Source organism: Heterodontus francisci, chromosome 48 (genome assembly GCF_036365525.1).
Source record: "Heterodontus francisci isolate sHetFra1 chromosome 48, sHetFra1.hap1, whole genome shotgun sequence".
Classification (NCBI taxonomy): domain Eukaryota; kingdom Metazoa; phylum Chordata; class Chondrichthyes; order Heterodontiformes; family Heterodontidae; genus Heterodontus; species Heterodontus francisci.
Genome location: NC_090418.1, coordinates 16,315,991 through 16,341,752, shown reverse-complemented (window position 1 = coordinate 16,341,752; position 25,762 = coordinate 16,315,991). Strand labels below are relative to the sequence as shown.

General features: G+C 50.5%; 18 non-coding genes across 18 annotated transcripts; all 18 read left to right on the top strand.

Moving 5' to 3' along the window:
- On the top strand, positions 1-72 carry trnaq-uug (transfer RNA glutamine (anticodon UUG)). Its single transcript has one exon. It is a non-coding gene; the product is annotated as a tRNA-Gln (tRNA).
- A 1,555-nt stretch (positions 73-1,627) lies between these two features.
- Positions 1,628-1,699, top strand: trnaq-cug (transfer RNA glutamine (anticodon CUG)). The gene has a single exon. It is a non-coding gene; the product is annotated as a tRNA-Gln (tRNA).
- A 318-nt stretch (positions 1,700-2,017) lies between these two features.
- On the top strand, positions 2,018-2,089 carry trnaq-uug (transfer RNA glutamine (anticodon UUG)). The gene has a single exon. It is a non-coding gene; the product is annotated as a tRNA-Gln (tRNA).
- Positions 2,090-3,644: 1,555 nt separating this feature from the next.
- trnaq-cug (transfer RNA glutamine (anticodon CUG)) lies at positions 3,645-3,716 on the top strand. The gene has a single exon. It is a non-coding gene; the product is annotated as a tRNA-Gln (tRNA).
- A 318-nt stretch (positions 3,717-4,034) lies between these two features.
- Positions 4,035-4,106, top strand: trnaq-uug (transfer RNA glutamine (anticodon UUG)). The gene has a single exon. It is a non-coding gene; the product is annotated as a tRNA-Gln (tRNA).
- A 1,945-nt stretch (positions 4,107-6,051) lies between these two features.
- Positions 6,052-6,123, top strand: trnaq-uug (transfer RNA glutamine (anticodon UUG)). The gene has a single exon. It is a non-coding gene; the product is annotated as a tRNA-Gln (tRNA).
- Positions 6,124-8,068: 1,945 nt separating this feature from the next.
- Positions 8,069-8,140, top strand: trnaq-uug (transfer RNA glutamine (anticodon UUG)). Its single transcript has one exon. It is a non-coding gene; the product is annotated as a tRNA-Gln (tRNA).
- A 1,555-nt stretch (positions 8,141-9,695) lies between these two features.
- Positions 9,696-9,767, top strand: trnaq-cug (transfer RNA glutamine (anticodon CUG)). The gene has a single exon. It is a non-coding gene; the product is annotated as a tRNA-Gln (tRNA).
- Positions 9,768-10,085: 318 nt separating this feature from the next.
- On the top strand, positions 10,086-10,157 carry trnaq-uug (transfer RNA glutamine (anticodon UUG)). Its single transcript has one exon. It is a non-coding gene; the product is annotated as a tRNA-Gln (tRNA).
- A 1,555-nt stretch (positions 10,158-11,712) lies between these two features.
- trnaq-cug (transfer RNA glutamine (anticodon CUG)) lies at positions 11,713-11,784 on the top strand. The gene has a single exon. It is a non-coding gene; the product is annotated as a tRNA-Gln (tRNA).
- Positions 11,785-12,102: 318 nt separating this feature from the next.
- Positions 12,103-12,174, top strand: trnaq-uug (transfer RNA glutamine (anticodon UUG)). Its single transcript has one exon. It is a non-coding gene; the product is annotated as a tRNA-Gln (tRNA).
- A 1,945-nt stretch (positions 12,175-14,119) lies between these two features.
- trnaq-uug (transfer RNA glutamine (anticodon UUG)) lies at positions 14,120-14,191 on the top strand. Its single transcript has one exon. It is a non-coding gene; the product is annotated as a tRNA-Gln (tRNA).
- Positions 14,192-16,136: 1,945 nt separating this feature from the next.
- trnaq-uug (transfer RNA glutamine (anticodon UUG)) lies at positions 16,137-16,208 on the top strand. Its single transcript has one exon. It is a non-coding gene; the product is annotated as a tRNA-Gln (tRNA).
- Positions 16,209-18,153: 1,945 nt separating this feature from the next.
- trnaq-uug (transfer RNA glutamine (anticodon UUG)) lies at positions 18,154-18,225 on the top strand. The gene has a single exon. It is a non-coding gene; the product is annotated as a tRNA-Gln (tRNA).
- A 1,945-nt stretch (positions 18,226-20,170) lies between these two features.
- Positions 20,171-20,242, top strand: trnaq-uug (transfer RNA glutamine (anticodon UUG)). The gene has a single exon. It is a non-coding gene; the product is annotated as a tRNA-Gln (tRNA).
- A 1,945-nt stretch (positions 20,243-22,187) lies between these two features.
- trnaq-uug (transfer RNA glutamine (anticodon UUG)) lies at positions 22,188-22,259 on the top strand. The gene has a single exon. It is a non-coding gene; the product is annotated as a tRNA-Gln (tRNA).
- A 1,555-nt stretch (positions 22,260-23,814) lies between these two features.
- trnaq-cug (transfer RNA glutamine (anticodon CUG)) lies at positions 23,815-23,886 on the top strand. Its single transcript has one exon. It is a non-coding gene; the product is annotated as a tRNA-Gln (tRNA).
- A 318-nt stretch (positions 23,887-24,204) lies between these two features.
- On the top strand, positions 24,205-24,276 carry trnaq-uug (transfer RNA glutamine (anticodon UUG)). Its single transcript has one exon. It is a non-coding gene; the product is annotated as a tRNA-Gln (tRNA).
- The last annotated feature ends 1,486 nt before the right edge of the window (positions 24,277-25,762 follow it).

Sequence of the window (25,762 nt, the reverse complement as noted above, 5' to 3'; positions counted from 1 at the left end):
GGTTCCATGGTGTAATGGTGAGCACTCTGGACTTTGAATCCAGCGATCCGAGTTCAAATCTCGGTGGAACCGGCATTCTTGTTGTCCCAGCTGCTGTTAAATTTGGGACACACAAGCGTTCGGCACATGGAGCTGAAATGCTGCTGCTGCGCCTTTCTTGTCTTCATCAAGAAGATTGAGCTTCAATGTCCCATTGCAACATCAGCCTGATCCACATCTGCAGCAGAGCAACGTTGCAGCTTGTTCCGTGTCCTCAGTGCCTGCACTGCACAGGACAATGGCGTGAGCCCAGCTTTTCTTTGCAATCTGCATTCAGCAGGGGCGCTTCAACAAATTCAAGAGGGTTTCATCAAATGCAGGCGTCACAACGATTGTCTTCTTGCCCTCGAGCAAATGTGCATGTCGTCGTTTCTTGCTTCATTGCCTTGCAACGTTTATAAACTGATCATCTGGCAAGTGTGCCAAACTAGAGTGTGCTGAGAAATGGCAAACACAAGCAGTGACATTAGAAGCTGCAGCCTGGACTGTCCGAGTTGCACAGCATCCACACCTTTAGAACAACTAGTGGGGAAGCTGAAGGTGTGCCTGAGAAAAGATTAAGCCGGAATGCAGTCTGGAAATTACAATGTCCAGTGCTAGCAATTTGCTCGTGAAAATGCATTGCTATTTGGAGGGCTCAGCAAGGTATGGCCATTTGCAGTGCAGCTCCCCGTCACAAACCCCGTTGCCGAGGCATTGACTTTATCCCCATTCCCGACCGCTATCTGACGCTGAGACACACGATTGGAAAGCTCGATGTCCCACTTGAGCCTTAGCCGGTCCGCCACCCGCACGTCTGGTCCATCAGCAAGGACACCTACTTGCACCTCTGCAACGTCACGCGACTAAGTCCCTGCCTCAGCTGATCCGCTGCTGACGTCTTCATCCGTGCCTCTGTTACCTGTGGACTTGACTATTCCAAAACGCCGGCGGACATCCTTCCGGTTTGCACCCTCCGTAAATGCGAGCTCATGGAAATCTCTGCTGCCCAGGTCCTAATTGGCACCTAGTGCAGCTCACCCAGCAACCCTGTGTTGGCGCAACGACATTGTCAACCGCTCTGACGACCGCTGATTTTTCGAATTCCCATGCCTGTTTAAAATTCCTTTGCCGCCTCGCATCTGCGTATCGCCGTAAGCTCATTCAGCTGTTCAAAGCTAGCAGAATCTCTGCGCTCCTCCCATCTTGAACTCTTTGGCTGCCCCGATTATAGCGTCGGTGGCCGTGCCTTCAGCTGCCTGTTCCCTAAGCTCTGCAATTGCCTCCTTAAAAGCGACGGCCTTTCTCGCTCTTTGTCCTTGTTTGAGGCGCTCTTTCAAAGCAAAGAATTGGATCAAGCTTTTGATCAGCTGTGCAAATATATCCTTCTGAAGAGGCTCGCCGCAAATGATGTCGGATAGTGCTGCAAAGTGTCTTGCAGATATTTTCTTACTCCAAGGCTGCTGTGCAGATGTAAGTGGTTGCTGATATTGCGTCTGGCCTCTTCCTGCGCAGGAAACATTCCACAGTTCTGTTCGATGTCGTCTGTGCTTTTGTAAAAGAGAAAGCTATGTCTGATTGACAACTTGCAAAGACAAAGTTGCCTCTGGGTTCCATGGTGTAATGGTGAGCACTCTGGGCTCTGAATCCAGCGATCCGAGTTCAAAACTCGGTGGAACCTTATTTTCTCACTCCGCGCGATTCCATTTGCAAAAAGGGCAGCTTTTGCAATTTCACAACAAGGTCCAATTCAGGAGGAAAAGTTTCCGCCCAGATCACTTTCCATTGCCATCCGTCTGACTGCTACTCTTATGCCAGCTGCCTGCACCGTGATCCACTCTTGCACTCGGTGCAGCTGGTGAAATCTTCCATTGAAAGGATGCACTGCTTTCCGTCAGACGACATATTGCATTCAAGTGTAGTCAGGGATGCTTGCAGGGACTGAGAATGCCAGGGGAGTTGGAGAAAAGACTGTAGCCCTGGCACAGGACAGCCACTTGGTTCCATGGTGTAATGGTGAGCACTCTGGACTTTGAATCCAGCGATCCGAGTTCAAATCTCGGTGGAACCGGCATTCTTGTTGTCCCAGCTGCTGTTAAATTTGGGACACACAAGCGTTCGGCACATGGAGCTGAAATGCTGCTGCTGCGCCTTTCTTGTCTTCATCAAGAGGATTGAGCTTCAATGTCCAATTGCAACATCAGCCTGATCCACGTCTGCAGCAGAGCGACGTTGCAGCTTGTTCCGTGTCCTCAGTGCCTGCACTGCACAGGACAATGGCGTGAGCACAGCCTTTCTTTGCAATCTGCATTCAGCAGGGGCGCTTCAACAAATTCAAGAGGGTTTCATCAAATGCAGGCGTCACAACGATTGTCTTCTTGCCCTCGAGCAAATGTGCATGTCATCGTTTCTTGCTTCACTGCCTTGCAACGTTTATAAACTGATCATCTGGCAAGTGTGCCAAACTAGAGTGTGCTGAGAAATGGCAAACACAAGCAGTGACATTAGAAGCTGCAGCCTGGACTGTCCGAGTTGCACAGCATCCACACCTTTAGAACAACGAGTGGGGAAGCTGAAGGTGTGCCTGAGAAAAGATTAAGCCGGAATGCAGACTGGAAATTCCAATGTCCAGTGCTTGCAATTTGCTCGTGAAAATGCATTGCTATTTGGAGGGCTCAGCAAGGTATGGCCATTTGCAGTGCAGCTCCCCGTCACAAACTCCGTTGCCGAGGCATTGACTTTATCCCCATTCCCGACCGCTATCTGACGCTGAGACACACGATTGGAAACCTCGGTGTCCCACTTGAGCCTTAGCCGGTCCGCCACCCGCACGTCTGGTCCATCAGCAAGGACACCTACTTGCACCTCTGCAACGTCACGCGACTAAGTCCCTGCCTCAGCTGATCCGCTGCTGACGTCTTCATCCGTGCCTCTGTTACCTGTGGACTTGACTATTCCAAAACGCCGGCGGACATCCTTCCGGTTTGCACCCTCCGTAAATGCGAGCTCATGGAAATCTCTGCTGCCCAGGTCCTAATTGGCACCTAGTGCAGCTCACCCAGCAACCCTGTGTTGGCGCAACGACATTGTCAACCGCTCTGACGACCGCTGATTTTTCGAATTCCCATGCCTGTTTAAAATTCCTTTGCCGCCTCGCCCCTGCGTATCGCCTTAAGCTCATTCAGCTGTTCAAAGCTAGCAGAATCTCTGCGCTCCTCCCATCTTGAACTCTTTGGCTGCCCCGATTATAGCGTCGGTGGCCGTGCCTTCAGCTGCCTGTTCGCTAAGCTCTGCAATTGCCTCCTTAAAAGCGACGGCCTTTCTCGCTCTTTGTCCTTGTTTGAGGCGCTCTTTCAAAGCAAAGGATTGGATCAAGCTTTTGATCAGCTGTGCAAATATATCCTTCTGAAGAGGCTCGCCGCAAATGATGTCGGATAGTGCTGCAAAGTGTCTTGCAGATATTTTCTTACTCCAAGGCTGCTGTGCAGATGTAAGTGGTTGCTGATATTGCGTCTGGCCTCTTCCTGCGCAGGAAACATTCCACAGTTCTGTTCGATGTCGTCTGTGCTTTTGTAAAAGAGAAAGCTATGTCTGATTGACAACTTGCAAAAGCAAAGTTGCCTCTGGGTTCCATGGTGTAATGGTGAGCACTCTGGGCTCTGAATCCAGCGATCCGAGTTCAAATCTCGGTGGCACCTTATTTTCTCACTCCGCGCGATTCCATTTGCTAAAAGGGCAGCTTTTGCAATTTCACAACAAGGTCCAATTCAGGAGGAAAAGTTTCCGCCCAGATCACTTTCCATTGCCATCCGTCTGACTGCTACTCTTATGCCAGCTGCCTGCCACGTGATCCACTCTTGCACTCGGTGCAGCTGGTGAAATCTTCCATTGAAAGGATGCACTGCTTTCCGTCAGACGACATATTGCATTCAAGTGCAGTCAGGGATGCTTGCAGGGACTGAGAATGCCAGGGGAGTTGGAGAAAAGACTGTAGCCCTGGCACAGGACAGCCACTTGGTTCCATGGTGTAATGGTGAGCACTCTGGACTTTGAATCCAGCGATCCGAGTTCAAATCTCGGTGGAACCGGCATTCTTGTTGTCCCAGCTGCTGTTAAATTTGGGACACACAAGCGTTCGGCACATGGAGCTGAAATGCTGCTGCTGCGCCTTTCTTGTCTTCATCAAGAGGATTGAGCTTCAATGTCCAATTGCAACATCAGCCTGATCCACGTCTGCAGCAGAGCGACGTTGCAGCTTGTTCCGTGTCCTCAGTGCCTGCACTGCACAGGACAATGGCGTGAGCACAGCATTTCTTTGCAATCTGCATTCAGCAGGGGCGCTTCAACAAATTCAAGAGGGTTTCATCAAATGCAGGCGTCACAACGATTGTCTTCTTGCCCTCGAGCAAATGTGCATGTCATCGTTTCTTGCTTCACTGCCTTGCAACGTTTATAAACTGATCATCTGGCAAGTGTTCCAAACTAGAGTGTGCTGAGAAATGGCAAACACAAGCAGTGACATTAGAAGCTGCAGCCTGGACTGTCCGAGTTGCACAGCATCCACACCTTTAGAACAACTAGTGGGGAAGCTGAAGGTGTGCCTGAGAAAAGATTAAGCCGGAATGCAGACTGGAAATTCCAATGTCCAGTGCTTGCAATTTGCTCGTGAAAATGCATTGCTATTTGGAGGGCTCAGCAAGGTATGGCCATTTGCAGTGCAGCTCCCCGTCACAAACCCCGTTGCCGAGGCATTGACTTTATCCCCATTCCCGACCGCTATCTGACGCTGAGACACACGATTGGAAAGCTCGGTGTCCCACTTGAGCCTTAGCCGGTCCGCCACCCGCACGTCTGGTCCATCAGCAAGGACACCTACTTGCACCTCTGCAACGTCACGCGACTAAGTCCCTGCCTCAGCTGATCCGCTGCTGACGTCTTCATCCGTGCCTCTGTTACCTGTGGACTTGACTATTCCAAAACGCCGGCGGACATCCTTCCGGTTTGCACCCTCCGTAAATGCGAGCTCATGGAAATCTCTGCTGCCCAGGTCCTAATTGGCACCTAGTGCAGCTCACCCAGCAACCCTGTGTTGGCGCAACGACATTGTCAACCGCTCTGACGACCGCTGATTTTTCGAATTCCCATGCCTGTTTAAAATTCCTTTGCCGCCTCACACCTGCGTATCGCCGTAAGCTCATTCAGCTGTTCAAAGCTAGCAGAATCTCTGCGCTCCTCCCATCTTGAACTCTTTGGCTGCCCCGATTATAGCGTCGGTGGCCGTGCCTTCAGCTGCCTGTTCGCTAAGCTCTGCAATTGCCTCCTTAAAAGCGACGGCCTTTCTCGCTCTTTGTCCTTGTTTGAGGCGCTCTTTCAAAGCAAAGGATTGGATCAAGCTTTTGATCAGCTGTGCAAATATATCCTTCTGAAGAGGCTCGCCGCAAATGATGTCGGATAGTGCTGCAAAGTGTCTTGCAGATATTTTCTTACTCCAAGGCTGCTGTGCAGATGTAAGTGGTTGCTGATATTGCGTCTGGCCTCTTCCTGCGCAGGAAACATTCCACAGTTCTGTTCGATGTCGTCTGTGCTTTTGTAAAAGAGAAAGCTATGTCTGATTGACAACTTGCAAAGACAAAGTTGCCTCTGGGTTCCATGGTGTAATGGTGAGCACTCTGGGCTCTGAATCCAGCGATCCGAGTTCAAAACTCGGTGGAAACTTATTTTCTCACTCCGCGCGATTCCATTTGCAGAAAGGGCAGCTTTTGCAATTTCACAACAAGGTCCAATTCAGGAGGAAAAGTTTCCGCCCAGATCACTTTCCATTGCCATCCGTCTGACTGCTACTCTTATGCCAGCTGCCTGCCACGTGATCCACTCTTGCACTCGGTGCAGCTGGTGAAATCTTCCATTGAAAGGATGCACTGCTTTCCGTCAGACGACATATTGCATTCAAGTGCAGTCAGGGATGCTTGCAGGGACTGAGAATGCCAGGGGAGTTGGAGAAAAGACTGTAGCCCTGGCACAGGACAGCCACTTGGTTCCATGGTGTAATGGTGAGCACTCTGGACTTTGAATCCAGCGATCCGAGTTCAAATCTCGGTGGAACCGGCATTCTTGTTGTCCCAGCTGCTGTTAAATTTGGGACACACAAGCGTTCGGCACATGGAGCTGAAATGCTGCTGCTGCGCCTTTCTTGTCTTCATCAAGAGGATTGAGCTTCAATGTCCAATTGCAACATCAGCCTGATCCACGTCTGCAGCAGAGCGACGTTGCAGCTTGTTCCGTGTCCTCAGTGCCTGCACTGCACAGGACAATGGCGTGAGCACAGCATTTCTTTGCAATCTGCATTCAGCAGGGGCGCTTCAACAAATTCAAGAGGGTTTCATCAAATGCAGGCGTCACAACGATTGTCTTCTTGCCCTCGAGCAAATGTGCATGTCATCGTTTCTTGCTTCACTGCCTTGCAACGTTTATAAACTGATCATCTGGCAAGTGTTCCAAACTAGAGTGTGCTGAGAAATGGCAAACACAAGCAGTGACATTAGAAGCTGCAGCCTGGACTGTCCGAGTTGCACAGCATCCACACCTTTAGAACAACTAGTGGGGAAGCTGAAGGTGTGCCTGAGAAAAGATTAAGCCGGAATGCAGACTGGAAATTCCAATGTCCAGTGCTTGCAATTTGCTCGTGAAAATGCATTGCTATTTGGAGGGCTCAGCAAGGTATGGCCATTTGCAGTGCAGCTCCCCGTCACAAACCCCGTTGCCGAGGCATTGACTTTATCCCCATTCCCGACCGCTATCTGACGCTGAGACACACGATTGGAAAGCTCGGTGTCCCACTTGAGTCTTAGCCGGTCCGCCACCCGCACGTCTGGTCCATCAGCAAGGACACCTACTTGCACCTCTGCAACGTCACGCGACTAAGTCCCTGCCTCAGCTGATCCGCTGCTGACGTCTTCATCCGTGCCTCTGTTACCTGTGGACTTGACTATTCCAAAACGCCGGCGGACATCCTTCCGGTTTGCACCCTCCGTAAATGCGAGCTCATGGAAATCTCTGCTGCCCAGGTCCTAATTGGCACCTAGTGCAGCTCACCCAGCAACCCTGTGTTGGCGCAACGACATTGTCAACCGCTCTGACGACCGCTGATTTTTCGAATTCCCATGCCTGTTTAAAATTCCTTTGCCGCCTCACACCTGCGTATCGCCGTAAGCTCATTCAGCTGTTCAAAGCTAGCAGAATCTCTGCGCTCCTCCCATCTTGAACTCTTTGGCTGCCCCGATTATAGCGTCGGTGGCCGTGCCTTCAGCTGCCTGTTCCCTAAGCTCTGCAATTGCCTCCTTAAAAGCGACGGCCTTTCTCGCTCTTTGTCCTTGTTTGAGGCGCTCTTTCAAAGCAAAGGATTGGATCAAGCTTTTGATCAGCTGTGCAAATATATCCTTCTGAAGAGGCTCGCCGCAAATGATGTCGGATAGTGCTGCAAAGTGTCTTGCAGATATTTTCTTACTCCAAGGCTGCTGTGCAGATGTAAGTGGTTGCTGATATTGCGTCTGGCCTCTTCCTGCGCAGGAAACATTCCACAGTTCTGTTCGATGTCGTCTGTGCTTTTGTAAAAGAGAAAGCTATGTCTGATTGACAACTTGCAAAGACAAAGTTGCCTCTGGGTTCCATGGTGTAATGGTGAGCACTCTGGGCTCTGAATCCAGCTATCCGAGTTCAAAACTCGGTGGAAACTTATTTTCTCACTCCGCGCGATTCCATTTGCAAAAAGGGCAGCTTTTGCAATTTCACAACAAGGTCCAATTCAGGAGGAAAAGTTTCCGCCCAGATCACTTTCCATTGCCATCCGTCTGACTGCTACTCTTATGCCAGCTGCCTGCACCGTGATCCACTCTTGCACTCGGTGCAGCTGGTGAAATCTTCCATTGAAAGGATGCACTGCTTTCCGTCAGACGACATATTGCATTCAAGTGTAGTCAGGGATGCTTGCAGGGACTGAGAATGCCAGGGGAGTTGGAGAAAAGACTGTAGCCCTGGCACAGGACAGCCACTTGGTTCCATGGTGTAATGGTGAGCACTCTGGACTTTGAATCCAGCGATCCGAGTTCAAATCTCGGTGGAACCGGCATTCTTGTTGTCCCAGCTGCTGTTAAATTTGGGACACACAAGCGTTCGGCACATGGAGCTGAAATGCTGCTGCTGCGCCTTTCTTGTCTTCATCAAGAAGATTGAGCTTCAATGTCCCATTGCAACATCAGCCTGATCCACATCTGCAGCAGAGCAACGTTGCAGCTTGTTCCGTGTCCTCAGTGCCTGCACTGCACAGGACAATGGCGTGAGCCCAGCTTTTCTTTGCAATCTGCATTCAGCAGGGGCGCTTCAACAAATTCAAGAGGGTTTCATCAAATGCAGGCGTCACAACGATTGTCTTCTTGCCCTCGAGCAAATGTGCATGTCGTCGTTTCTTGCTTCATTGCCTTGCAACGTTTATAAACTGATCATCTGGCAAGTGTGCCAAACTAGAGTGTGCTGAGAAATGGCAAACAAAAGCAGTGACATTAGAAGCTGCAGCCTGGACTGTCCGAGTTGCACAGCATCCACACCTTTAGAACAACTAGTGGGGAAGCTGAAGGTGTGCCTGAGAAAAGATTAAGCCGGAATGCAGTCTGGAAATTACAATGTCCAGTGCTAGCAATTTGCTCGTGAAAATGCATTGCTATTTGGAGGGCTCAGCAAGGTATGGCCATTTGCAGTGCAGCTCCCCGTCACAAACCCCGTTGCCGAGGCATTGACTTTATCCCCATTCCCGACCGCTATCTGACGCTGAGACACACGATTGGAAAGCTCGATGTCCCACTTGAGCCTTAGCCCGTCCGCCACCCGCACGTCTGGTCCATCAGCAAGGACACCTACTTGCACCTCTGCAACGTCACGCGACTAAGTCCCTGCCTCAGCTGATCCGCTGCTGACGTCTTCATCTGTGCCTCTGTTACCTGTGGACTTGACTATTCCAAAACGCCGGCGGACATCCTTCCGGTTTGCACCCTCCGTAAATGCGAGCTCATGGAAATCTCTGCTGCCCAGGTCCTAATTGGCACCTAGTGCAGCTCACCCAGCAACCCTGTGTTGGCGCAACGACATTGTCAACCGCTCTGACGACCGCTGATTTTTCGAATTCCCATGCCTGTTTAAAATTCCTTTGCCGCCTCGCACCTGCGTATCGCCGTAAGCTCATTCAGCTGTTCAAAGCTAGCAGAATCTCTGCGCTCCTCCCATCTTGAACTCTTTGGCTGCCCCGATTATAGCGTCGGTGGCCGTGCCTTCAGCTGCCTGTTCCCTAAGCTCTGCAATTGCCTCCTTAAAAGCGACGGCCTTTCTCGCTCTTTGTCCTTGTTTGAGGCGCTCTTTCAAAGCAAAGAATTGGATCAAGCTTTTGATCAGCTGTGCAAATATATCCTTCTGAAGAGGCTCGCCGCAAATGATGTCGGATAGTGCTGCAAAGTGTCTTGCAGATATTTTCTTACTCCAAGGCTGCTGTGCAGATGCAAGTGGTTGCTGATATTGCGTCTGGCCTCTTCCTGCGCAGGAAACATTCCACAGTTCTGTTCGATGTCGTCTGTGCTTTTGTAAAAGAGAAAGCTATGTCTGATTGACAACTTGCTAAGACAAAGTTGCCTCTTGGTTCCATGGTGTAATGGTGAGCACTCTGGGCTCTGAATCCAGCGATCCGAGTTCAAAACTCGGTGGAACCTTGTTTTCTCACTCCGCGCGATTCCATTTGCAAAAAGGGCAGCTTTTGCAATTTCACAACAAGGTCCAATTCAGGAGGAAAAGTTTCCGCCCAGATCACTTTCCATTGCCATCCGTCTGACTGCTACTCTTATGCCAGCTGCCTGCACCGTGATCCACTCTTGCACTCGGTGCAGCTGGTGAAATCTTCCATTGAAAGGATGCACTGCTTTCCGTCAGACGACATATTGCATTCAAGTGTAGTCAGGGATGCTTGCAGGGACTGAGAATGCCAGGGGAGTTGGAGAAAAGACTGTAGCCCTGGCACAGGACAGCCACTTGGTTCCATGGTGTAATGGTGAGCACTCTGGACTTTGAATCCAGCGATCCGAGTTCAAATCTCGGTGGAACCGGCATTCTTGTTGTCCCAGCTGCTGTTAAATTTGGGACACACAAGCGTTCGGCACATGGAGCTGAAATGCTGCTGCTGCGCCTTTCTTGTCTTCATCAAGAAGATTGAGCTTCAATGTCCCATTGCAACATCAGCCTGATCCACATCTGCAGCAGAGCAACGTTGCAGCTTGTTCCGTGTCCTCAGTGCCTGCACTGCACAGGACAATGGCGTGAGCCCAGCTTTTCTTTGCAATCTGCATTCAGCAGGGGCGCTTCAACAAATTCAAGAGGGTTTCATCAAATGCAGGCGTCACAACGATTGTCTTCTTGCCCTCGAGCAAATGTGCATGTCGTCGTTTCTTGCTTCATTGCCTTGCAACGTTTATAAACTGATCATCTGGCAAGTGTGCCAAACTAGAGTGTGCTGAGAAATGGCAAACACAAGCAGTGACATTAGAAGCTGCAGCCTGGACTGTCCGAGTTGCACAGCATCCACACCTTTAGAACAACTAGTGGGGAAGCTGAAGGTGTGCCTGAGAAAAGATTAAGCCGGAATGCAGACTGGAAATTACAATGTCCAGTGCTAGCAATTTGCTCGTGAAAATGCATTGCTATTTGGAGGGCTCAGCAAGGTATGGCCATTTGCAGTGCAGCTCCCCGTCACAAACCCCGTTGCCGAGGCATTGACTTTATCCCCATTCCCGACCGCTATCTGACGCTGAGACACACGATTGGAAAGCTCGATGTCCCACTTGAGCCTTAGCCGGTCCGCCACCCGCACGTCTGGTCCATCAGCAAGGACACCTACTTGCACCTCTGCAACGTCACGCGACTAAGTCCCTGCCTCAGCTGATCCGCTGCTGACGTCTTCATCCGTGCCTCTGTTACCTGTGGACTTGACTATTCCAAAACGCCGGCGGACATCCTTCCGGTTTGCACCCTCCGTAAATGCGAGCTCATGGAAATCTCTGCTGCCCAGGTCCTAATTGGCACCTAGTGCAGCTCACCCAGCAACCCTGTGTTGGCGCAACGACATTGTCAACCGCTCTGACGACCGCTGATTTTTCGAATTCCCATGCCTGTTTAAAATTCCTTTGCCGCCTCGCACCTGCGTATCGCCGTAAGCTCATTCAGCTGTTCAAAGCTAGCAGAATCTCTGCGCTCCTCCCATCTTGAACTCTTTGGCTGCCCCGATTATAGCGTCGGTGGCCGTGCCTTCAGCTGCCTGTTCCCTAAGCTCTGCAATTGCCTCCTTAAAAGCGACGGCCTTTCTCGCTCTTTGTCCTTGTTTGAGGCGCTCTTTCAAAGCAAAGAATTGGATCAAGCTTTTGATCAGCTGTGCAAATATATCCTTCTGAAGAGGCTCGCCGCAAATGATGTCGGATAGTGCTGCAAAGTGTCTTGCAGATATTTTCTTACTCCAAGGCTGCTGTGCAGATGTAAGTGGTTGCTGATATTGCGTCTGGCCTCTTCCTGCGCAGGAAACATTCCACAGTTCTGTTCGATGTCGTCTGTGCTTTTGTAAAAGAGAAAGCTATGTCTGATTGACAACTTGCAAAGTCAAAGTTGCCTCTGGGTTCCATGGTGTAATGGTGAGCACTCTGGGCTCTGAATCCAGCGATCCGAGTTCAAAACTCGGTGGAACCTTATTTTCTCACTCCGCGCGATTCCATTTGCAAAAAGGGCAGCTTTTGCAATTTCACAACAAGGTCCAATTCAGGAGGAAAAGTTTCCGCCCAGATCACTTTCCATTGCCATCCGTCTGACTGCTACTCTTATGCCAGCTGCCTGCACCGTGATCCACTCTTGCACTCGGTGCAGCTGGTGAAATCTTCCATTGAAAGGATGCACTGCTTTCCGTCAGACGACATATTGCATTCAAGTGTAGTCAGGGATGCTTGCAGGGACTGAGAATGCCAGGGGAGTTGGAGAAAAGACTGTAGCCCTGGCACAGGACAGCCACTTGGTTCCATGGTGTAATGGTGAGCACTCTGGACTTTGAATCCAGCGATCCGAGTTCAAATCTCGGTGGAAGCGGCATTCTTGTTGTCCCAGCTGCTGTTAAATTTGGGACACACAAGCGTTCGGCACATGGAGCTGAAATGCTGCTGCTGCGCCTTTCTTGTCTTCATCAAGAAGATTGAGCTTCAATGTCCCATTGCAACATCAGCCTGATCCACATCTGCAGCAGAGCAACGTTGCAGCTTGTTCCGTGTCCTCAGTGCCTGCACTGCACAGGACAATGGCGTGAGCCCAGCTTTTCTTTGCAATCTGCATTCAGCAGGGGCGCTTCAACAAATTCAAGAGGGTTTCATCAAATGCAGGCGTCACAACGATTGTCTTCTTGCCCTCGAGCAAATGTGCATGTCGTCGTTTCTTGCTTCACTGCCTTGCAACGTTTATAAACTGATCATCTGGCAAGTGTGCCAAACTAGAGTGTGCTGAGAAATGGCAAACACAAGCAGTGACATTAGAAGCTGCAGCCTGGACTGTCCGAGTTGCACAGCATCCACACCTTTAGAACAACTAGTGGGGAAGCTGAAGGTGTGCCTGAGAAAAGATTAAGCCGGAATGCAGACTGGAAATTACAATGTCCAGTGCTAGCAATTTGCTCGTGAAAATGCATTGCTATTTGGAGGGCTCAGCAAGGTATGGCCATTTGCAGTGCAGCTCCCCGTCACAAACCCCGTTGCCGAGGCATTGACTTTATCCCCATTCCCGACCGCTATCTGACGCTGAGACACACGATTGGAAAGCTCGATGTCCCACTTGAGCCTTAGCCGGTCCGCCACCCGCACGTCTGGTCCATCAGCAAGGACACCTACTTGCACCTCTGCAACGTCACGCGACTAAGTCCCTGCCTCAGCTGATCCGCTGCTGACGTCTTCATCCGTGCCTCTGTTACCTGTGGAATTGACTATTCCAAAACGCCGGCGGACATCCTTCCGGTTTGTACCCTCCGTAAATGCGAGCTCATGGAAATCTCTGCTGCCCAGGTCCTAATTGGCACCTAGTGCAGCTCACCCAGCAACCCTGTGTTGGCGCAACGACATTGTCAACCGCTCTGACGACCGCTGATTTTTCGAATTCCCATGCCTGTTTAAAATTCCTTTGCCGCCTCGCACCTGCGTATCGCCGTAAGCTTATTCAGCTGTTCAAAGCTAGCAGAATCTCTGCGCTCCTCCCATCTTGAACTCTTTGGCTGCCCCGATTATAGCGTCGGTGGCCGTGCCTTCAGCTGCCTGTTCCCTAAGCTCTGCAATTGCCTCCTTAAAAGCGACGGCCTTTCTCGCTCTTTGTCCTTGTTTGAGGCGCTCTTTCAAAGCAAAGGATTGGATCAAGCTTTTGATCAGCTGTGCAAATATATCCTTCTGAAGAGGCTCGCCGCAAATGATGTCGGATAGTGCTGCAAAGTGTCTTGCAGATATTTTCTTACTCCAAGGCTGCTGTGCAGATGTAAGTGGTTGCTGATATTGCGTCTGGCCTCTTCCTGCGCAGGAAACATTCCACAGTTCTGTTCGATGTCGTCTGTGCTTTTGTAAAAGAGAAAGCTATGTCTGATTGACAACTTGCAAAGACAAAGTTGCCTCTGGGTTCCATGGTGTAATGGTGAGCACTCTGTGCTCTGAATCCAGCGATCCGAGTTTAAAACTCGGTGGAACCTTATTTTCTCACTCCGCGCGATTCCATTTGCAAAAAGGGCAGCTTTTGCAATTTCACAACAAGGTCCAATTCAGGAGGAAAAATTTCCGCCCAGATCACTTTCCATTGCCATCCGTCTGACTGCTACTCTTATGCCAGCTGCCTGCACCGTGATCCACTCTTGCACTCGGTGCAGCTGGTGAAATCTTCCATTGAAAGGATGCACTGCTTTCCGTCAGACGACATATTGCATTCAAGTGTAGTCAGGGATGCTTGCAGGGACTGAGAATGCCAGGGGAGTTGGAGAAAAGACTGTAGCCCTGGCACAGGACAGCCACTTGGTTCCATGGTGTAATGGTGAGCACTCTGGACTTTGAATCCAGCGATCCGAGTTCAAATCTCGGTGGAACCGGCATTCTTGTTGTCCCAGCTGCTGTTAAATTTGGGACACACAAGCGTTCGGCACATGGAGCTGAAATGCTGCTGCTGCGCCTTTCTTGTCTTCATCAAGAAGATTGAGCTTCAATGTCCCATTGCAACATCAGCCTGATCCACATCTGCAGCAGAGCAACGTTGCAGCTTGTTCCGTGTCCTCAGTGCCTGCACTGCACAGGACAATGGCGTGAGCCCAGCTTTTCTTTGCAATCTGCATTCAGCAGGGGCGCTTCAACAAATTCAAGAGGGTTTCATCAAATGCAGGCGTCACAACGATTGTCTTCTTGCCCTCGAGCAAATGTGCATGTCGTCGTTTCTTGCTTCACTGCCTTGCAACGTTTATAAACTGATCATCTGGCAAGTGTGCCAAACTAGAGTGTGCTGAGAAATGGCAAACACAAGCAGTGACATTAGAAGCTGCAGCCTGGACTGTCCGAGTTGCACAGCATCCACACCTTTAGAACAACTAGTGGGGAAGCTGAAGGTGTGCCTGAGAAAAGATTAAGCCGGAATGCAGACTGGAAATTACAATGTCCAGTGCTAGCAATTTGCTCGTGAAAATGCATTGCTATTTGGAGGGCTCAGCAAGGTATGGCCATTTGCAGTGCAGCTCCCCGTCACAAACCCCGTTGCCGAGGCATTGACTTTATCCCCATTCCCGACCGCTATCTGACGCTGAGACACACGATTGGAAAGCTCGATGTCCCACTTGAGCCTTAGCCGGTCCGCCACCCGCACGTCTGGTCCATCAGCAAGGACACCTACTTGCACCTCTGCAACGTCACGCGACTAAGTCCCTGCCTCAGCTGATCCGCTGCTGACGTCTTCATCCGTGCCTCTGTTACCTGTGGAATTGACTATTCCAAAACGCCGGCGGACATCCTTCCGGTTTGCACCCTCCGTAAATGCGAGCTCATGGAAATCTCTGCTGCCCAGGTCCTAATTGGCACCTAGTGCAGCTCACCCAGCAACCCTGTGTTGGCGCAACGACATTGTCAACCGCTCTGACGACCGCTGATTTTTCGAATTCCCATGCCTGTTTAAAATTCCTTTGCCGCCTCGCACCTGCGTATCGCCGTAAGCTTATTCAGCTGTTCAAAGCTAGCAGAATCTCTGCGCTCCTCCCATCTTGAACTCTTTGGCTGCCCCGATTATAGCGTCGGTGGCCGTGCCTTCAGCTGCCTGTTCCCTAAGCTCTGCAATTGCCTCCTTAAAAGCGACGGCCTTTCTCGCTCTTTGTCCTTGTTTGAGGCGCTCTTTCAAAGCAAAGGATTGGATCAAGCTTTTGATCAGCTGTGCAAATATATCCTTCTGAAGAGGCTCGCCGCAAATGATGTCGGATAGTGCTGCAAAGTGTCTTGCAGATATTTTCTTACTCCAAGGCTGCTGTGCAGATGTAAGTGGTTGCTGATATTGCGTCTGGCCTCTTCCTGCGCAGGAAACATTCCACAGTTCTGTTCGATGTCGTCTGTGCTTTTGTAAAAGAGAAAGCTATGTCTGATTGACAACTTGCAAAGACAAAGTTGCCTCTGGGTTCCATGGTGTAATGGTGAGCACTCTGTGCTCTGAATCCAGCGATCCGAGTTTAAAACTCGGTGGAACCTTATTTTCTCACTCCGCGCGATTCCATTTGCAAAAAGGGCAGCTTTTGCAATTTCACAACAAGGTCCAATTCAGGAGGAAAAATTTCCGCCCAGATCACTTTCCATTGCCATCCGTCTGACTGCTACTCTTATGCCAGCTGCCTGCACCGTGATCCACTCTTGCACTCGGTGCAGCTGGTGAAATCTTCCATTGAAAGGATGCACTGCTTTCCGTCAGACGACATATTGCATTCAAGTGTAGTCAGGGATGCTTGCAGGGACTGAGAATGCCAGGGGAGTTGGAGAAAAGACTGTAGCCCTGGCACAGGACAGCCACTTGGTTCCATGGTGTAATGGTGAGCACTCTGGACTTTGAATCCAGCGATCCGAGTTCAAATCTCGGTGGAACCGGCATTCTTGTTGTCCCAGCTGCTGTTAAATTTGGGACACACAAGCGTTCGGCACATGGAGCTGAAATGCTGCTGCTGCGCCTTTCTTGTCTTCATCAAGAAGATTGAGCTTCAATGTCCCATTGCAACATCAGCCTGATCCACATCTGCAGCAGAGCAACGTTGCAGCTTGTTCCGTGTCCTCAGTGCCTGCACTGCACAGGACAATGGCGTGAGCCCAGCTTTTCTTTGCAATCTGCATTCAGCAGGGGCGCTTCAACAAATTCAAGAGGGTTTCATCAAATGCAGGCGTCACAACGATTGTCTTCTTGCCCTCGAGCAAATGTGCATGTCGTCGTTTCTTGCTTCACTGCCTTGCAACGTTTATAAACTGATCATCTGGCAAGTGTGCCAAACTAGAGTGTGCTGAGAAATGGCAAACACAAGCAGTGACATTAGAAGCTGCAGCCTGGACTGTCCGAGTTGCACAGCATCCACACCTTTAGAACAACTAGTGGGGAAGCTGAAGGTGTGCCTGAGAAAAGATTAAGCCGGAATGCAGACTGGAAATTACAATGTCCAGTGCTAGCAATTTGCTCGTGAAAATGCATTGCTATTTGGAGGGCTCAGCAAGGTATGGCCATTTGCAGTGCAGCTCCCCGTCACAAACCCCGTTGCCGAGGCATTGACTTTATCCCCATTCCCGACCGCTATCTGACGCTGAGACACACGATTGGAAAGCTCGATGTCCCACTTGAGCCTTAGCCGGTCCGCCACCCGCACGTCTGGTCCATCAGCAAGGACACCTACTTGCACCTCTGCAACGTCACGCGACTAAGTCCCTGCCTCAGCTGATCCGCTGCTGACGTCTTCATCCGTGCCTCTGTTACCTGTGGAATTGACTATTCCAAAACGCCGGCGGACATCCTTCCGGTTTGCACCCTCCGTAAATGCGAGCTCATGGAAATCTCTGCTGCCCAGGTCCTAATTGGCACCTAGTGCAGCTCACCCAGCAACCCTGTGTTGGCGCAACGACATTGTCAACCGCTCTGACGACCGCTGATTTTTCGAATTCCCATGCCTGTTTAAAATTCCTTTGCCGCCTCGCACCTGCGTATCGCCGTAAGCTTATTCAGCTGTTCAAAGCTAGCAGAATCTCTGCGCTCCTCCCATCTTGAACTCTTTGGCTGCCCCGATTATAGCGTCGGTGGCCGTGCCTTCAGCTGCCTGTTCCCTAAGCTCTGCAATTGCCTCCTTAAAAGCGACGGCCTTTCTCGCTCTTTGTCCTTGTTTGAGGCGCTCTTTCAAAGCAAAGGATTGGATCAAGCTTTTGATCAGCTGTGCAAATATATCCTTCTGAAGAGGCTCGCCGCAAATGATGTCGGATAGTGCTGCAAAGTGTCTTGCAGATATTTTCTTACTCCAAGGCTGCTGTGCAGATGTAAGTGGTTGCTGATATTGCGTCTGGCCTCTTCCTGCGCAGGAAACATTCCACAGTTCTGTTCGATGTCGTCTGTGCTTTTGTAAAAGAGAAAGCTATGTCTGATTGACAACTTGCAAAGACAAAGTTGCCTCTGGGTTCCATGGTGTAATGGTGAGCACTCTGTGCTCTGAATCCAGCGATCCGAGTTTAAAACTCGGTGGAACCTTATTTTCTCACTCCGCGCGATTCCATTTGCAAAAAGGGCAGCTTTTGCAATTTCACAACAAGGTCCAATTCAGGAGGAAAAATTTCCGCCCAGATCACTTTCCATTGCCATCCGTCTGACTGCTACTCTTATGCCAGCTGCCTGCACCGTGATCCACTCTTGCACTCGGTGCAGCTGGTGAAATCTTCCATTGAAAGGATGCACTGCTTTCCGTCAGACGACATATTGCATTCAAGTGTAGTCAGGGATGCTTGCAGGGACTGAGAATGCCAGGGGAGTTGGAGAAAAGACTGTAGCCCTGGCACAGGACAGCCACTTGGTTCCATGGTGTAATGGTGAGCACTCTGGACTTTGAATCCAGCGATCCGAGTTCAAATCTCGGTGGAACCGGCATTCTTGTTGTCCCAGCTGCTGTTAAATTTGGGACACACAAGCGTTCGGCACATGGAGCTGAAATGCTGCTGCTGCGCCTTTCTTGTCTTCATCAAGAAGATTGAGCTTCAATGTCCCATTGCAACATCAGCCTGATCCACATCTGCAGCAGAGCAACGTTGCAGCTTGTTCCGTGTCCTCAGTGCCTGCACTGCACAGGACAATGGCGTGAGCCCAGCTTTTCTTTGCAATCTGCATTCAGCAGGGGCGCTTCAACAAATTCAAGAGGGTTTCATCAAATGCAGGCGTCACAACGATTGTCTTCTTGCCCTCGAGCAAATGTGCATGTCGTCGTTTCTTGCTTCACTGCCTTGCAACGTTTATAAACTGATCATCTGGCAAGTGTGCCAAACTAGAGTGTGCTGAGAAATGGCAAACACAAGCAGTGACATTAGAAGCTGCAGCCTGGACTGTCCGAGTTGCACAGCATCCACACCTTTAGAACAACTAGTGGGGAAGCTGAAGGTGTGCCTGAGAAAAGATTAAGCCGGAATGCAGACTGGAAATTACAATGTCCAGTGCTAGCAATTTGCTCGTGAAAATGCATTGCTATTTGGAGGGCTCAGCAAGGTATGGCCATTTGCAGTGCAGCTCCCCGTCACAAACCCCGTTGCCGAGGCATTGACTTTATCCCCATTCCCGACCGCTATCTGACGCTGAGACACACGATTGGAAAGCTCGATGTCCCACTTGAGCCTTAGCCGGTCCGCCACCCGCACGTCTGGTCCATCAGCAAGGACACCTACTTGCACCTCTGCAACGTCACGCGACTAAGTCCCTGCCTCAGCTGATCCGCTGCTGACGTCTTCATCCGTGCCTCTGTTACCTGTGGAATTGACTATTCCAAAACGCCGGCGGACATCCTTCCGGTTTGCACCCTCCGTAAATGCGAGCTCATGGAAATCTCTGCTGCCCAGGTCCTAATTGGCACCTAGTGCAGCTCACCCAGCAACCCTGTGTTGGCGCAACGACATTGTCAACCGCTCTGACGACCGCTGATTTTTCGAATTCCCATGCCTGTTTAAAATTCCTTTGCCGCCTCGCACCTGCGTATCGCCGTAAGCTTATTCAGCTGTTCAAAGCTAGCAGAATCTCTGCGCTCCTCCCATCTTGAACTCTTTGGCTGCCCCGATTATAGCGTCGGTGGCCGTGCCTTCAGCTGCCTGTTCCCTAAGCTCTGCAATTGCCTCCTTAAAAGCGACGGCCTTTCTCGCTCTTTGTCCTTGTTTGAGGCGCTCTTTCAAAGCAAAGGATTGGATCAAGCTTTTGATCAGCTGTGCAAATATATCCTTCTGAAGAGGCTCGCCGCAAATGATGTCGGATAGTGCTGCAAAGTGTCTTGCAGATATTTTCTTACTCCAAGGCTGCTGTGCAGATGTAAGTGGTTGCTGATATTGCGTCTGGCCTCTTCCTGCGCAGGAAACATTCCACAGTTCTGTTCGATGTCGTCTGTGCTTTTGTAAAAGAGAAAGCTATGTCTGATTGACAACTTGCAAAGACAAAGTTGCCTCTGGGTTCCATGGTGTAATGGTGAGCACTCTGTGCTCTGAATCCAGCGATCCGAGTTTAAAACTCGGTGGAACCTTATTTTCTCACTCCGCGCGATTCCATTTGCAAAAAGGGCAGCTTTTGCAATTTCACAACAAGGTCCAATTCAGGAGGAAAAATTTCCGCCCACATCACTTTCCATTGCCATCCGTCTGACTGCTACTCTTATGCCAGCTGCCTGCACCGTGATCCACTCTTGCACTCGGTGCAGCTGGTGAAATCTTCCATTGAAAGGATGCACTGCTTTCCGTCAGACGACATATTGCATTCAAGTGTAGTCAGGGATGCTTGCAGGGACTGAGAATGCCAGGGGAGTTGGAGAAAAGACTGTAGCCCTGGCACAGGACAGCCACTTGGTTCCATGGTGTAATGGTGAGCACTCTGGACTTTGAATCCAGCGATCCGAGTTCAAATCTCGGTGGAACCGGCATTCTTGTTGTCCCAGCTGCTGTTAAATTTGGGACACACAAGCGTTCGGCACATGGAGCTGAAATGCTGCTGCTGCGCCTTTCTTGTCTTCATCAAGAAGATTGAGCTTCAATGTCCCATTGCAACATCAGCCTGATCCACATCTGCAGCAGAGCAACGTTGCAGCTTGTTCCGTGTCCTCAGTGCCTGCACTGCACAGGACAATGGCGTGAGCCCAGCTTTTCTTTGCAATCTGCATTCAGCAGGGGCGCTTCAACAAATTCAAGAGGGTTTCATCAAATGCAGGCGTCACAACGATTGTCTTCTTGCCCTCGAGCAAATGTGCATGTCGTCGTTTCTTGCTTCACTGCCTTGCAACGTTTATAAACTGATCATCTGGCAAGTGTGCCAAACTAGAGTGTGCTGAGAAATGGCAAACACAAGCAGTGACATTAGAAGCTGCAGCCTGGACTGTCCGAGTTGCACAGCATCCACACCTTTAGAACAACTAGTGGGGAAGCTGAAGGTGTGCCTGAGAAAAGATTAAGCCGGAATGCAGACTGGAAATTACAATGTCCAGTGCTAGCAATTTGCTCGTGAAAATGCATTGCTATTTGGAGGGCTCAGCAAGGTATGGCCATTTGCAGTGCAGCTCCCCGTCACAAACCCCGTTGCCGAGGCATTGACTTTATCCCCATTCCCGACCGCTATCTGACGCTGAGACACACGATTGGAAAGCTCGATGTCCCACTTGAGCCTTAGCCGGTCCGCCACCCGCACGTCTGGTCCATCAGCAAGGACACCTACTTGCACCTCTGCAACGTCACGCGACTAACTCCCTGCCTCAGCTGATCCGCTGCTGACGTCTTCATCCGTGCCTCTGTTACCTGTGGACTTGACTATTCCAAAACGCCGGCGGACATCCTTCCGGTTTGCACCCTCCGTAAATGCGAGCTCATGGAAATCTCTGCTGCCCAGGTCCTAATTGGCACCTAGTGCAGCTCACCCAGCAACCCTGTGTTGGCGCAACGACATTGTCAACCGCTCTGACGACCGCTGATTTTTCGAATTCCCATGCCTGTTTAAAATTCCTTTGCCGCCTCGCACCTGCGTATCGCCGTAAGCTCATTCAGCTGTTCAAAGCTAGCAGAATCTCTGCGCTCCTCCCATCTTGAACTCTTTGGCTGCCCCGATTATAGCGTCGGTGGCCGTGCCTTCAGCTGCCTGTTCCCTAAGCTCTGCAATTGCCTCCTTAAAAGCGACGGCCTTTCTCGCTCTTTGTCCTTGTTTGAGGCGCTCTTTCAAAGCAAAGGATTGGATCAAGCTTTTGATCAGCTGTGCAAATATATCCTTCTGAAGAGGCTCGCCGCAAATGATGTCGGATAGTGCTGCAAAGTGTCTTGCAGATATTTTCTTACTCCAAGGCTGCTGTGCAGATGTAAGTGGTTGCTGATGTTGCATCTGGACTCTTCCTGCGCAGGAAACATTCCACAGTTCTGTTCGATGTCGTCTGTGCTTTTGTAAAAGAGAAAGCTATGTCTGATTGACAACTTGCAAAGGCAAAGTTGCTTCTGGGTTCCATGGTGTAATGCTGAGCACTCTGGGCTCTGAATCCAGCGATCCGAGTTCAAAACTCGGTGGAACCTTATTTTCTCACTCCGCGCGATTCCATTTGCAAAAAGGGCAGCTTTTGCAATTTCACAACAAGGTCCAATTCAGGAGGAAAAGTTTCCGCCCAGATCACTTTCCATTGCCATCCGTCTGACTGCTACTCTTATGCCAGCTGCCTGCACCGTGATCCACTTTTGCACTCGGTGCAGCTGGTGAAATCTTCCATTGAAAGGATGCACTGCTTTCCGTCAGACGACATATTGCATTCAAGTGTAGTCAGGGATGCTTGCAGGGACTGAGAATGCCAGGGGAGTTGAAGAAAAGACTGTAGCCCTGGCACAGGACAGCCACTTGGTTCCATGGTGTAATGGTGAGCACTCTGGACTTTGAATCCAGCGATCCGAGTTCAAATCTCGGTGGAACTGGCATTCTTGTTGTCCCAGCTGCTGTTAAATTTGGGACACACAAGCGTTCGGCACATGGAGCTGAAATGCTGCTGCTGCGCCTTTCTTGTCTTCATCAAGAAGATTGAGCTTCAATGTCCCATTGCAACATCAGCCTGATCCACATCTGCAGCAGAGCAACGTTGCAGCTTGTTCCGTGTCCTCAGTGCCTGCACTGCACAGGACAATGGCGTGAGCCCAGCTTTTCTTTGCAATCTGCATTCAGCAGGGGCGCTTCAACAAATTCAAGAGGGTTTCATCAAATGCAGGCGTCACAACGATTGTCTTCTTGCCCTCGAGCAAATGTGCATGTCGTCGTTTCTTGCTTCACTGCCTTGCAACGTTTATAAACTGATCATCTGGCAAGTGTGCCAAACTAGAGTGTGCTGAGAAATGGCAAACACAAGCAGTGACATTAGAAGCTGCAGCCTGGACTGTCCGAGTTGCACAGCATCCACACCTTTAGAACAACTAGTGGGGAAGCTGAAGGTGTGCCTGAGAAAAGATTAAGCCGGAATGCAGACTGGAAATTCCAATGTCCAGTGCTTGCAATTTGCTCGTGAAAATGCATTGCTATTTGGAGGGCTCAGCAAGGTATGGCCATTTGCAGTGCAGCTCCCCGTCACAAACTCCGTTGCCGAGGCATTGACTTTATCCCCATTCCCGACCGCTATCTGACGCTGAGACACACGATTGGAAAGCTCGATGTCCCACTTGAGCCTTAGCCGGTCCGCCACCCGCACGTCTGGTCCATCAGCAAGGACACCTACTTGCACCTCTGCAACGTCACGCGACTAAGTCCCTGCCTCAGCTGATCCGCTGCTGACGTCTTCATCCGTGCCTCTGTTACCTGTGGACTTGACTATTCCAAAACGCCGGCGGACATCCTTCCGGTTTGCACCCTCCGTAAATGCGAGCTCATGGAAATCTCTGCTGCCCAGGTCCTAATTGGCACCTAGTGCAGCTCACCCAGCAACCCTGTGTTGGCGCAACGACATTGTCAACCGCTCTGACGACCGCTGATTTTTCGAATTCCCATGCCTGTTTAAAATTCCTTTGCCGCCTCGCACCTGCGTATCGCCGTAAGCTCATTCAGCTGTTCAAAGCTAGCAGAATCTCTGCGCTCCTCCCATCTTGAACTCTTTGGCTGCCCCGATTATAGCGTCGGTGGCCGTGCCTTCAGCTGCCTGTTCCCTAAGCTCTGCAATTGCCTCCTTAAAAGCGACGGCCTTTCTCGCTCTTTGTCCTTGTTTGAGGCGCTCATTCAAAGCAAAGGATTGGATCAAGCTTTTGATCAGCTGTGCAAATATATCCTTCTGAAGAGGCTCGCCGCAAATGATGTCGGATAGTGCTGCAAAGTGTCTTGCAGATATTTTCTTACTCCAAGGCTGCTGTGCAGATGTAAGTGGTTGCTGATATTGCATCTGGCCTCTTCCTGCGCAGGAAACATTCCACAGTTCTGTTCGATGTCGTCTGTGCTTTTGTAAAAGAGAAAGCTATGTCTGATTGACAACTTGCAAAGACAAAGTTGCCTCTGGGTTCCATGGTGTAATGGTGAGCACTCTGGGCTCTGAATCCAGCGATCCGAGTTCAAATCTCGGTGGGACCTTATTTTCTCACTCCGCGCGATTCCATTTGCAAAAAGGGCAGCTTTTGCAATTTCACAACAAGGTCCAATTCAGGAGGAAAAGTTTCCGCCCAGATCACTTTCCATTGCCATCCGTCTGACTGCTACTCTTATGCCAGCTGCCTGCACCGTGATCCACTTTTGCACTCGGTGCAGCTGGTGAAATCTTCCATTGAAAGGATGCACTGCTTTCCGTCAGACGACATATTGCATTCAAGTGTAGTCAGGGATGCTTGCAGGGACTGAGAATGCCAGGGGAGTTGGAGAAAAGACTGTAGCCCTGGCACAGGACAGCCACTTGGTTCCATGGTGTAATGGTGAGCACTCTGGACTTTGAATCCAGCGATCCGATTTCAAATCTCGGTGGAATTGGCATTCTTGTTGTCCCAGCTGCTGTTAAATTTGGGACACACAAGCGTTCGGCACATGGAGCTGAAATGCTGCTGCTGCGCCTTTCTTGTCTTCATCAAGAAGATTGAGCTTCAATGTCCCATTGCAACATCAGCCTGATCCACATCTGCAGCAGAGCAACGTTGCAGCTTGTTCCGTGTCCTCAGTGCCTGCACTGCACAGGACAATGGCGTGAGCCCAGCTTTTCTTTGCAATCTGCATTCAGCAGGGGCGCTTCAACAAATTCAAGAGGGTTTCATCAAATGCAGGCGTCACAACGATTGTCTTCTTGCCCTCGAGCAAATGTGCATGTCGTCGTTTCTTGCTTCACTGCCTTGCAACGTTTATAAACTGATCATCTGGCAAGTGTGCCAAACTAGAGTGTGCTGAGAAATGGCAAACGCAAGCAGTGACATTAGAAGCTGCAGCCTGGACTGTCCGAGTTGCACAGCATCCACACCTTTAGAACAACTAGTGGGGAAGCTGAAGGTGTGCCTGAGAAAAGATTAAGCCGGAATGCAGACTGGAAATTACAATGTCCAGTGCTTGCAATTTGCTCGTGAAAATGCATTGCTATTTGGAGGGCTCAGCAAGGTATGGCCATTTGCAGTGCAGCTCCCCGTCACAAACCCCGTTGCCGAGGCATTGACTTTATCCCCATTCCCGACCGCTATCTGACGCTGAGCCAAACGATTGGAAAGCTCGATGTCCCACTTGAGCCTTAGCCGGTCCGCCACCCGCACGTCTGGTCCATCAGCAAGGACACCTACTTGCACCTCTGCAACGTCACGCGACTAAGTCCCTGCCTCAGCTGATCCGCTGCTGACGTCTTCATCCGTGCCTCTGTTACCTGTGGAATTGACTATTCCAAAACGCCGGCGGACATCCTTCCGGTTTGCACCCTCCGTAAATGCGAGCTCATGGAAATCTCTGCTGCCCAGGTCCTAATTGGCACCTAGTGCAGCTCACCCAGCAACCCTGTGTTGGCGCAACGACATTGTCAACCGCTCTGACGACCGCTGATTTTTCGAATTCCCATGCCTGCTTAAAATTCCTTTGCCGCCTCGCCCCTGCGTATCGCTGTAAGCTCATTCAGCTGTTCAAAGCTAGCAGAATCTCTGCGCTCCTCCCATCTTGAACTCTTTGGCTGCCCCGATTATAGCGTCGGTGGCCGTGTCTTCAGCTGCCTGTTCGCTAAGCTCTGCAATTGCCTCCTTAAAAGCGACGGCCTTTCTCGCTCTTTGTCCTTGTTTGAGGCGCTCTTTCAAAGCAAAGGATTGGATCAAGCTTTTGATCAGCTGTGCAAATATATCCTTCTGAAGAGGCTCGCCACAAATGATGTCGGATAGTGCTGCAAAGTGTCTTGCAGATATTTTCTTACTCCAAGGCTGCTGTGCAGATGTAAGTGGTTGCTGATATTGCGTCTGGCCTCTTCCTGTGCAGGAAACTTTCCACAGTTCTGTTCGAT